This window comes from Oncorhynchus kisutch, linkage group LG2, assembly GCF_002021735.2.
Source record: "Oncorhynchus kisutch isolate 150728-3 linkage group LG2, Okis_V2, whole genome shotgun sequence".
Classification (NCBI taxonomy): domain Eukaryota; kingdom Metazoa; phylum Chordata; class Actinopteri; order Salmoniformes; family Salmonidae; genus Oncorhynchus; species Oncorhynchus kisutch.
Genome location: NC_034175.2, coordinates 33,890,854 through 33,902,963, shown reverse-complemented (window position 1 = coordinate 33,902,963; position 12,110 = coordinate 33,890,854).

Genomic DNA, 12,110 nt, shown 5'->3' with positions numbered 1-12,110 from the left:
CAACAACTGCCCAAGTTACATCAGGAACGCACAATCCCTCCATCAGTGCTCAAGACTCCGCAATAGGCTGAGAGAGGCTGCAATAGGCTGAGGGCTTGTAGGCCTGTTGTAAGGCAGGTTCTCACCAGACATTACTGGCAACAACGTCGCCTGTGGGCACAAATCCACCGTCGCTGGACCAGACAGGACTGGCAAAAAGTGCTCTTCACTGACGAGTTACAGTTTTGTCTCACCGGGGTGATGGTCAGACTCCGTCTATCGTCGAAGGAATGAGCGTTACACCGAGGCCTGTACTCTGGAGCGGGATTGATTTGGAGGTGGAGGGTCCGTTATAGTCTGGGGTGGTGTGTCACAGCCTCATCGGACTGAGCTTGTTGTCAATGCAGGCAATCTTACAGGGAAGACATCCTCCTCCCTCATGTGGTACCCTTCCTGCAGGCTCATCCTGTCATGACAATGTCACCAGCCATACTGCTCATTCTGTATGTGATTTTTTTGCAAAACAGGAATGTCAGTGTTCTGCCATGACCAGCGAAGTAAAGAGAAACAACAGTCCATCATTATTTTAAGACATGAAGGTCAGTCAATCCGGAACATTTCAAGAACTTTGAAGGTTTCTTCAAGTGCAGTCGCAAAAACCATCAAGCTCTCATGAGGACCACCACAGAAAAGGAACACCCAGAGTTACCTCTGCTGCAGAGGATAAGTTCATTAGAATTACCAGCCTCCCAAATAAATGCTTCAGAGTTCAAGTATTTGTATTTTGTATTTATTATGGACCCCATTACTCTTCCTGGGGTCCAGCAAAATTAAGGCAGTTTATACAATTTTAAAACATTACAATGTGTGCCCTCAGGTCTACTCTCCCACTACCACATATCTACAGTACTAAATCCATGTGTATGTATAGTGCGTATGTGTGTGTGTGTATGCATGTGTCTGTGCCAATGTTTGTGTTGCTTCACAGCCACCGCTGTTCCATAAGGTGTTTGTTTTATCTGTTTTTTAAATCTAATTTTACTGCTTGCGTCAGTTACTTGATGTGGAATAGAGTTCCATGTAGTCATGGCTCTATGCCTCCCATATTCTGTTCTGGACTTGGGGACTGTGAAGAGACCTCTTGTGGCATGTCTTGTGGGGTATGCATGGGTGTCCGAGCTGTGTGCTAGTCGTTTAGATAGACAGGTCGGTGCATTCAACATGCCAATACCTCTCATAAATACAAGTAGTGATGAAGTCAGTCTCTCCTCCACTTTCAGCCAGGAGAGATTGACATGTACAGTTGAAGTTGGAAGTTTACATACACCTTAGCCAAATCACAATTTCTGACATTTAATCAGAGTAAAAATGCCCTGTTTTAGGTCAGTTAGGATCACCACTTTATTTTAAGAATGTGAAATGCTAGAATAATAGTAGAGAGAATGATTTATTTCAGCTTTTTATTTCTTTAATCACATTCCCAGTGGGTCAGAAGTTTACATACACTCAATTAGTATTTGGTAGCATTGTCTTTAAATTGTTTAACTTGGGTCAAACATTTCGAGTAGCCTTCCACAAGCTAACCCACAATAAGTTGGGTGAATTTTGGCCCATTCCTCCTGACAGAGCATGTGTAACTGAGTCAGGTTTGTAGGCATCCTTGCTCGCACACGCTTTTTCAGTTCTACCCACACATTTTCTATAGGATTGAGGTCAGGGCTTTGTGATAGCCACTCCAATACCTTGACTTTGTTGTCCTTAAGTCTATCTTTAATTCTGTGAATAACACGTGTATCTTTTATCAATGTTTATTATGAGTATTTCTGCAAAATCACCGGATGTTTTGGAATCAAAACATTACTGCACGTAACGTGCCAATGTAAACTGAGATTTCTGGATAGAAATTTGCACATTATTGAACAAAACATACATGTATTGTGTAACATGATGTCCTATGAGTGTCATCTGATGAAGATCATTAAAGGTTAGTGATTAATTTGATCTATATTTCTGCTTTTTGTGACTCCAATCTTTGGCTGGAAAATGGGTGTGACTTCACTCTGACCTAACATAATCATATGTTGTGCTTTAGCTGTAAAGCATTTTTGAAATCAGACACAATGGGTAGATTAACAAGACGTTTATCTTTCATTTGCTGTATTGGATTTGTTAATGTGTGAAAGTTACATTTTTCTGAAAAATATTTTTCAGCAGAATGTTGTCGTGGGGTTCCGCTTGTCCTGGATGGCATGAAGCTTGGCCCCAATGATGTACTGGACCGTTCGCACTACCCTCTGTAGTGCCTTGCGGTCCGAGGCCGAACAGTTGCCATACCAGGCAGTGATGCAACAAGTCAGGATGCTCTCGATGGTGCAGCTGTAGAACCTTTTGAGGATCTGAGGACCCATTCCAATTTTTTTCAGTCTCCTGAGGGGGAATAGGTTTTGTCGTGCCCACTTCACAACTGTCTTGGTGTGCTTGGACCATGTTAGTTTGTTGGTGATGTGGACACCAAGGAACTTGAAGCTCTCAACCTGCTCCACTTCAGCGCTGTCAATGAAAATTGGGGTATGCTCGGTCCTCTTTTTCCTATAGTCCACAATCATCTCCTTTGTCTTGCTCAAGTTAAGGGATAGGTTGTTGTCCTGGCACCACACGGCCAGGTCACTGACCTCCTCCCTATAGGGTGTCACATCGTTGTCGGTGATCAGGCCTACCACTGTTGTGTCCTCGGCAAACTTAATGATGGTGTTGCAGTTGTGCCTGGCCGTGCAGTCATGAGTGAACCGGGAGTACAGGAGGGGACAGAGCACACACCCCTGAGTTGAGGATCAGCATGGCAGATGTGTTGTTACATACCCTTACCACTTGGGGGCGGCCTGTCAGGAAGTCCAGGATCCAGTTGCAGAGGGAGGTGTTTAGTCCCAGGTTCCTTAGATTAATGATGAGCTTTGAGGGCACTATGGTGTTGAACACTGAGCTGTCGTCAATGAATAGCATTCTCACATAGGTGTTTCTTTTGTCCAGGGAAAGGGCAGTGTGGGAGTGGGAAAGGGCAGTGTGGAGTCAATAGAGATTGCATAATCTGTGAATCTGTTGGGGCGGTATTCAAATTGGAGTGGGTCTAGGGTTTCTGGGATAATGGTGTTGATGTGAGCCATGACCAGCCTTTCAAAGCACTTAATGTCTACAGACGTGAGTGCTACAGGCCAGTAATCATTTAGGCAGGTTATCTTAGTGTTCTTGGGCACAGGGACAATGGTGGTCTGCTTAAAACATGTTGGTATTACAGACACGGAGAGATTGAAAATGTCAGTGAAGACACTTGCTAGTTGGTCAACGCATGCTCGCAGTACAAGTCCTGGTAATCCGTCTGGCCCTGCGGCCTTGTGAATGTTGACCTGTCTAAAGGTCTTAAGTCGGCTGCGGAGAGCGCGATCACACAGTCTTCCGGTACAGCTGGTGCTCTCATGCATGTTTCAGTGTTATTTGCCTCATAGAAGTAGCTCGTCCGGTAGGTTGGTGTCACTGGGCAGCTCTCGGCTGTGAATGCTGACTGTAATCCATGGCTTCTGGTTCTGGTATGTACATACAGTCACTGTGGGAACGACATCATCGATGCACTTATTGATGAAGCCAATGACTGATGTGGTGTACTCCTCAATGCCATTGGAGGAATCCCGGAACATATTCCAGTCTGTGATAGCAAAACAGACCTGTAGTTTAACATCTGCTTCATCTGACCACTTCTTTTGTTGATCTAGTCACTGGTGCTTCCTGCTTACATTTTTGCTTGTAAGCAGGAATCAGGAGGATAGAATTATGGTCAGATTTGCCAAATGGAGGGCGAGGGAGAGCTTTGTATGCATCTCTGTGTGTGGAGTATAGTTGGTCCAGAGTTCTTTTCCCTCTGGTTGCACATTTAACATGTTGATAGAAATGAGGTAAAACTGATTTAAGTTTCCCTGCATTAAAGTCCCCAGCTAGTTGGAGCGCCACCTCTGGGTTAGCATTTTCTTGTTTGCATATGGCGGAATACAGCTCATTCAATGCTATTTTAGTGCCAGCCTCTGACTGTGGTGGTATGTAAACAGCTACAAAGAATATCGATGAAAACTCTCTCGGTAGGTAATGTGGTCTGCAGCTTATCATGAGAAACTCTACCTCAAGCAAGCAGTAGCTCGAGACTTCCTTAGATATCATGCACCAGCTGTTTACAAAAATACATAGACCGCTGCCCCTTGTCTTACCAGAAGCCACTATTCTATCCTGCCGGTACATCGTATAACCAGCCAGCTGTATGTTGACATTGTCGTCGTTCAGCCACGACTCCGTGAAGCATAAGATAGGATGTTAGATGTTAGATTTTTAATGTCCCGTTAAATCTTCCCAATAACTCATCCATTTATTGTCCAAAGATTGCATGTTTGCAAGCAGAATTGAGGCGAGTGGGGTTTATTTGATCGCCTCCTACTCCTCAGAAGGCAGCCCGCTCTCCGGCCTCTCTTTCTCCGCCTCCTCTAAATGCAGATGACTGGGCCTGTTCCCGAGGGAGCTGTATATCCTTCGCCTCGGGCTCGTCAGAGTCGGGAAAGAAGAAAAAGGATTCTGCTAGTCCGTGGTGATTAATCACAGTCCTGATGTCTAGAAGTTATTTTCAGTCAGACGGTAGCGGCAACATTATGCACAAAAATAGTAAATAAAATCTAAAAGTTACAAAACAACGCAGATAAACAAACAAAAAAACACCATCGGTTGGGGGCACTTAAAACGTCTGCCTTCTGCTCCGGTGCCATTTCACATGTATGTCTTACAGAGCCTTTTCATAAGTCTATTCAAGTTTCTTCAACTGTCTTCTGACTGTGATTAGAGCGACTGTCAGGCTGTGTATGAAGGTGAAGTCAGGTGCAGGAGAGCAGAGTATGATTAAATAAAGCGCACTTTATTATAGTTCCAAACAGGGAGCACAACGAAAACAAACGCGCTCAAAAAGAATGGAACAATAAAGTAAAGCGCTTAACAACCACAACATAACATGAAAATAATTACACACAAAACATGATGGGAAACAGAGGGTTAAATACAAGTAGATTGATTGGGGAAATGCAAACCAGGTGTGTTTGAAAACAAGACAAGACAAATGGATATATGAAAAATGGAGCGGCGAAGGCTAGAAAGCCGGTGACGTCGGTCGCTGAATGCCGCCCGAACAAGGAGAGGAGCCAACTTCGGCGGAAGTCGTGACAGTACCCCCCCTTTGACGTGCGGCTCCAGCGGCACGCCGACGGTGAAACTCCCGCAGCAGTTCAGGATCCAAAATATCGGCAACCGGAACCCAGCACCTCTCCTCCGGTCCGCACCCCTCCCACTCCACGAGTTACTGAAGGCCCCCTACCCGACGCCTCGAATCCAGGATGGAACGAAAGATGTACGCCAGGGCCCCCTCGATGTCCAACGGGGGCGGAGGGACCTCCCGCACCTCAGAATCCTGGAGCGGATCAGCCACCACCGGCCTGAGGAGAGACACATGGAATTAGGGGTTAATACGATAATCAGGGGGAAGTTGTAATCTGTAACATACCTCGTTCACCCTCCTAAGGACTTTAAATGGCCCCACAAATCGTGGACCCAGTTTCCGGCAGGGCAGGCAGAGGGGCAGGTTACGGGTCGAGAGCCAGACCCGGTCCTCCGGTGCGAACACAGGGGTCTCACTGTGGTGACGACGCGCGGCTCGCTGGTGATGGACACGAGCGGCCTCCCATGTTCCTCTGCGCGCCTAAACCAGTCATCCACCGCAGGAGTATCGGTCTGACCCTGATACCACGGTGCCAGAACCGGCTGGTACCCCAATACACACTGAAAGGGGGAGAGGTTAGTGGAGGAGTGACGAAGCGAGTTCTATGCCATCTCGGCCCAGGGCACAAACACTGCCCAATTCCCCAGGCCGGTCCAGGCAATAGGACCGCAGAAACCTGCCCACATCCTGGTTGACTCTCTCTACCTGCCCATTACTCTCGGGGTGAAAACCTGAGGTAAGGCTGATCGAGACCCCCAGATGTTCCATGAACACCCTCCAAACTCTCGACGTGAACTGGGGACCCCGATCCGACACTATATCCTCAGGCACCCCGTAGTGCCAGAAGACATGTGTAAACAGGGCCTCCGCAGTGTGTAGGGCCGTAGGGAGACCAGGCTGAGGGAGGAGACGACAGAACATAGAAAAACGATCCACAACGACCAGGATCATGGTATTTCCCTGTGAGAGAGGAAGATCTGTTAAGAAAACCACTGACAGATGTGACCAAGGTCGTTGTGGAACGGGTAAGGGATGTAACTTACCTCTGGGCAGGTGTCTCGGAGCCTTACACTGGGCACACACAGAGCAGGAGTAAACAAACTCTCACGTCCTTTGCCAAAGTGGGCCAACAGTACTTCCCAGTAAGACAGCGCACCGTAGGACCGATCCCCAGATGACCAGAGGAGGCAGACGTGTGGACCCAAGAGATCAACTGGTCATGGACAGCGGACGGAACGTACTTACGCCCAACAGGACACTGGAGGGGAGCGGGCTCCGTTAACAACGCCTGCTCAATGTCCGCATCCAGATCCCACATGACCGGCGCTACCAGGCAGGAGGCCGGGAGTCTGATCCATGTCATAAAGTCTGGACAGTGCGTCTGCCTTCTTATTCTGGGAACCTGGTCTGTAGGATAAGGTAAACACAAAACGAGTAAAAAACATGGCCCACCTTGCCTGACAAGGATTCAGTCTCCTCGCGGTCCGGTTGTACTCCAGGTTGCGGTGGTTAGTCCAGATGAGGAAAGGGTGTTTAGCCCCCTCAAGCCAATATCTCCACGCTTTCAACGCTTTAACCAAAGCCAACAACTCCAGGGTCCCCCACATCATAGTTACACTCCGCTGGACTGAGCTTCTTCGAGAATAAAGCACAGGGGCGGAGTTTTGGTGGCGTGCCCGAGCGCTATGAGAGCACAACTCCTATCCCAGCCTCGGACGCGTCCACCTCCACTATGAATGCCAAAGAGGGATCCGGATGGGCCGGTACCCCAATACACACTGAAAGGGGGAGAGGTTAGTAGAGGAGTGGCGAAGCGAGTTCTGTGCCATCTCGGCCCAGGGCACGAACGCTGCCCACCGGAGCTGAAGTAAACAGAGCTCTTAGCTGCCCAAAGGCCCTGTCCGCCTCAGCCAATCACTGCAACCTTACAGTACCCCCCCTTCAGCAATGAGGTAATGGGCGCAGCAACCTGGCCAAAACCACGGATAAATCTCCGGTAGTAATTGGCAAACCCTAAATATCACTGTACCTCCTTTACCGTGGTGGGAGTCGGACAATTACGTAAGGCTGAAATGCGGTCACTCTATCTCCACCCCTGATGTGGAAATGTGATACCCTAGGAAGGAGACGGCCTGCTGAAAGAACAGGCATTTCTCAGCCTTGACATACAGGTCATGCTCCAACAGTCGTCCAAGTACCTTGCCCACCAAGGACACATACTCGGCGCATGTAGCGGAATAAATCAGAATGTCATCAATATACACCACTACACCCTGCCCGTGCAGGTCCCTGAAAATCTTGTCTACAAAGGATTGGAAAACTGATAGAATATTCTTCAACCCGTGACGAGGTACTCATAATGCCCTGTGGTGGCACTGAATGCTGTCTTCCACTCGTTTCCCTACCGGATACGCACCAGGTTATACGCACTCCTGAGATCCAGTTTCATGAAGAAGCGTGCCCCATGCATTGACTCAATCGTCGTAGCTATAAGAGGTAGCGGGTAACTGTACCCCACCGTGATTTGATTGAGACCTCGATAGTTAATGTACAGGCGTAAACCTCCATCCTTCTTCACAAAAAAGAAACTCGGGGAGGCAGGTGAAGTAGAGGGCCGAATGTACCCCTGATGCAGGGATTCAGAGACATATGTATCCATAGCCACCGTCTCTGCTTGCGACAGGGGATACACATGACTCCTGGGAAGCACAGCATCTGCCAGGAGATTTATTGCACAATCCATCCGTCGATGAGGTGGTAATTGAGTCGCCTTCTATTTACAGAAGGCGAGAACCAAATTGGCATATTCTGGGGGGATGTGCACGGTGGAGACCTGATCTGGACATTCCATCGTGGTAGCACCAACGGAAACCCCTACACACCTCCCTGAGCACTGTCGCGACCACCCCGTGAGAGCCCTATGTTTCCAGGAAATAGAAGGGTTATGCAGAGCTAACCAGGGAAGGCCTACTACCACAGAAAATGCAGGTGAGTCAATGAGAAAGAGACTGATTCTCTCCTCATGATTCCCCTGCATAACCATGGCCAAGGAGATGGTGGCCTTCCTAATTAGCCCTAATGGACCCTAATGGTCGACTATCTAGAGCGTGTACCAGGAAGGGTCTAACTATAGGAAAAATGGCTAATGGCTAATGCTCTGTCGATAAAATTCCCAGCTGCGCCTGAATCGACGAGCGCCTTATGCTGGGAATGTGGGGAAAACTCAGGGAAACAAACAGGCACAAACAACAACAGAGGACTCTGGATGATTGTGGTGCAAACTCACCTAGGGTGATGCCAGAGTGGCCTGCCTGTTGCCTCGACTCCCAGAGGAACCAACACGGCACCGACCGGCAGTGTGTCCTCTGCGGCCACAGATGGCGCAGACACTATAAGCTTCTACCTTCCCTCTGCGTGGGGTTCTTCGGCTCTCACCTGAGCTCGGTTCCCCGCATCTCTATGTTGCCTGGGTTGCGCCCGACCGGCTCCATTTCCCCTCTCCCCGTTAGACACGGCCGCATGAGGCACCCCCTTTGACCATAAGGCACGGCCGCATGGCGAACCCCCTTTCCCCGTTAGGCACGGCCGCGTCCGAAGGGGATCAGGGGTTGCTGGTGAACCGGGTCTTTGAAATCGAAATCTCGAAAACATCATCATTTTTTAAACAAGCCATAGAAAGTTGGTTCCAATGTCAGTTTAATCCACCAGAAGACAGAACAAATAATACAACAAATATTGTGGTTTAACATCAAATATTACTTTTTTTTTTTACTTGATTTTTTTAGAAAAGGTAAAACTTTGTAAATTACATCATAAATAGGACTGGTGGACCGGTCACACATGCAGCTAACATAAATATGGAAATGTCAGCTATACACAAAATTACAACCAACTAATTGCAGCATTACTGCAAAAATTTATGAGGCAAGTGGAAGTGGAAAAAAATATTTCAAACACTTGTTTTTCCACAAAGGCTATTAGCAGGACAATAGACACGATGTGGTCCCAAAAACACCTCTCTGACATAGGGTACAGCATATCTCATTTGAATGTCTCGCCAGCTTTGATCCATGCCTGGGCCTGCAAGGTTCTTTGTTTGTCAGCCGAATCATTGGGTCGAAACAAATACAGAACAGTACAGGACAAGAGAACACACATGGTTAATGTTCTGGGGAAAAAAACGAATATATTATTTATATCTATAGTCTTAGAGCCTTTCCATAAGTCCATTCAAGTTTCAACTGTCGTCTGACTGTGATTAGAGCGATGTTGATTGCCTTTGCCGATCGCTCATCATCTTCAACCATCAGTGAGTCCATCATACCAAGTCCACCAAGTGCATTGTTAAGTACTCTAAAAGCAGATTTGCCCCAACAAAAAAATTCAAAAAAAATGCAAATATAGGGCTTGGTTCCCCTCTCTCCACTGGGATTCTCTGCCTCTAACCCTATTACAGGGGCTGAGTGACTGGCTTACTTGTGCTCTTCCATGCTGTCCCTAGGAGGGGTTTGTCACTTGAGTAGGTTGAGTCACTGACGTGATATTCCTGTCTGGGTTGGCGCCCCAAGTGGGTGTGGTTATATCTTGCCTGTTTGGCCCTGTCCGGGGGTATCATCGGATGGTGCCACAGTGTCTCCTGACCCCTCCTGTCTCAGCCTCCAGTATTTATGCTGCAGTAGTTTGTGTCAGGGGATTAGGGTCAGTCTGTTATATCTGAAGTACTTCTCCTGTCTTATCCAGTGTCCTGTGTGAATTTAAGTATACTCTCTAATTCTCTCTCTTTCTTTCTCTCAGAGGACCTGAGCCCTAGGACCATGCCTCAGGACTACCTGGCATGATGACTCCTTGCTGTCCCCAGTCCAACTGGCAGTGCTGCTGCTCCAGTTTCAACTGTTCTGCTTGCGGCTATGGAACCCTGACCTGTTCACCGGATGTGCTACCTGTCCCAGACCTGCTGTTTTCAACTCTCTCGAGACAGCAGGAGCAGTAGAGATACTCTTAATGATCGGCTATGAAAAGCCAACTGACATTTACTCCTGAGGTGCTGACTTGTTGCACCCTCAACAACTACTGTGATTATTATTACTTGACCATGCTGGTCATTTATGAACATTTGAACATATTGGCCATGTTCTGTTATAATCTCCACCCGGCACAGCCAGAAGAGGACTGGGTCTTCCTAGGTTTTGGTCTTTCTAGGGAGTTTTTCCTAGCCACCGTGCTTCTACACCTGCATTGCTTGCCGTTTGGGGTTTTAGGCTGGGTTTCTGTACAGCACTTTGAGATATCAGCTGATGTAAGTACATATAAATACATTTGAAATATATCAATGTATTATTCACCATGGCAACCAACGAAATGTATTTCTTAGTTAGGTTGGCTTGTTTGCAGAATTCACAGCCTGCTACGCTTGTGATAAACAAAATGCCTTTTATATAATTAAAATGCAGGGTTAATAATAACAATCATTGGATAACAGATCACCATCACAATATTAAAACTTTGAAATGCATCCATGAATTAAAATCGCTTTTGCCGACATGTTGCAGTTCAACTGATGAAGGTGCACATGGGCCTATTTATATAATGAATATGAAATCTGAGGGCAGAAATTATTAAAGCATTAGACATCTCACTAAAGGCGTCAGTCATACAAAAGTTATACTTAAATCCAAACTGGTTGGAGATTAGAGTACATGGACATAAAGGATAGATCATTTTTCAAGCTGTTAAAACATTCATAGATGACCAGCAGGGTCATATAATATAAACAGTGGTTATAAGAGGGTGCAACCGGTCAGCACCTTCGGAGTAAATGCCAGTTGGCTTTTCATAGCATTCAGAGGTCAAGACAGCATGTGCGTGGGAGCGAGAGAGAGGATCGAACACACACAGTAACACGTGGATATAGCAATAAGAATGGAAGTTTAATATGCAGTGCAGATCACCTCCTATTACCCTTCTCAGAGTTTTAAGAATTGTGTGTGTTCAATTATGTGACATTGTGAATTTAAAGCTTATTGAAGATGGAAGCATTAGGATTTGAAGCAATAGCCTACCCGCGTGTGGTCAACTATTTCAGCTCTGTTTCATGCTGCTGAGACAAACATGGGGACTGGTCTTGATAAATCATTTGTACTGTAGCCTACTCCCTACCGGTCACGTTGTGCAGCGCCATATTTTCTTAACGAAACCCCTGAGGTTTTCATTTAAAAAAGTTGGAATAGAAACACCATATTAATCAAATTAATTAAGCTACATTTCATATTCTCTAGTGCAGCCACTATTTAAAACAGTCAAATACTTCTCAAATATGCCCTCTGGTGGTCAAACTAGCATTAAATAAAATGTTTATTGGTCGCATACACGTGATTAGCAGATGTTATTGCAGGTGTAGCAAAATGCTTGTAAATGGCATTAATGGAAACTATTGCTGACAAATAACGCGCCACAGAATTCTGCGGCAGCCCGCAAGGTGTGCTGCAGTACGACGTACAACTTTTACAGGAAGAACCACTATATGCACTGAATGAAGCTGTAAGCAAGCTGAAGTAGACATTATGAACATTACCTTGCATCTTGTATTGAATAATCAGTACATAACTTAAGGAAATAATTATAGCTCAAGTAAGCTAGCACTTTGCCTTAATCATTTAGACAAATGTAGGCTTTTTAGCTAACTTAACTTTAAATGCATCCCAATAAATAGGCTATTTCATCCAAGAAAGGAAGCCTAAGTTATATGATAAATCTTTCAATCCTAATGATTAGAGGCCAAGGTTGAGAAAGGGGAGACAACTGATAGAAAATGTATTGTGAATCAGGGGGCCATCCT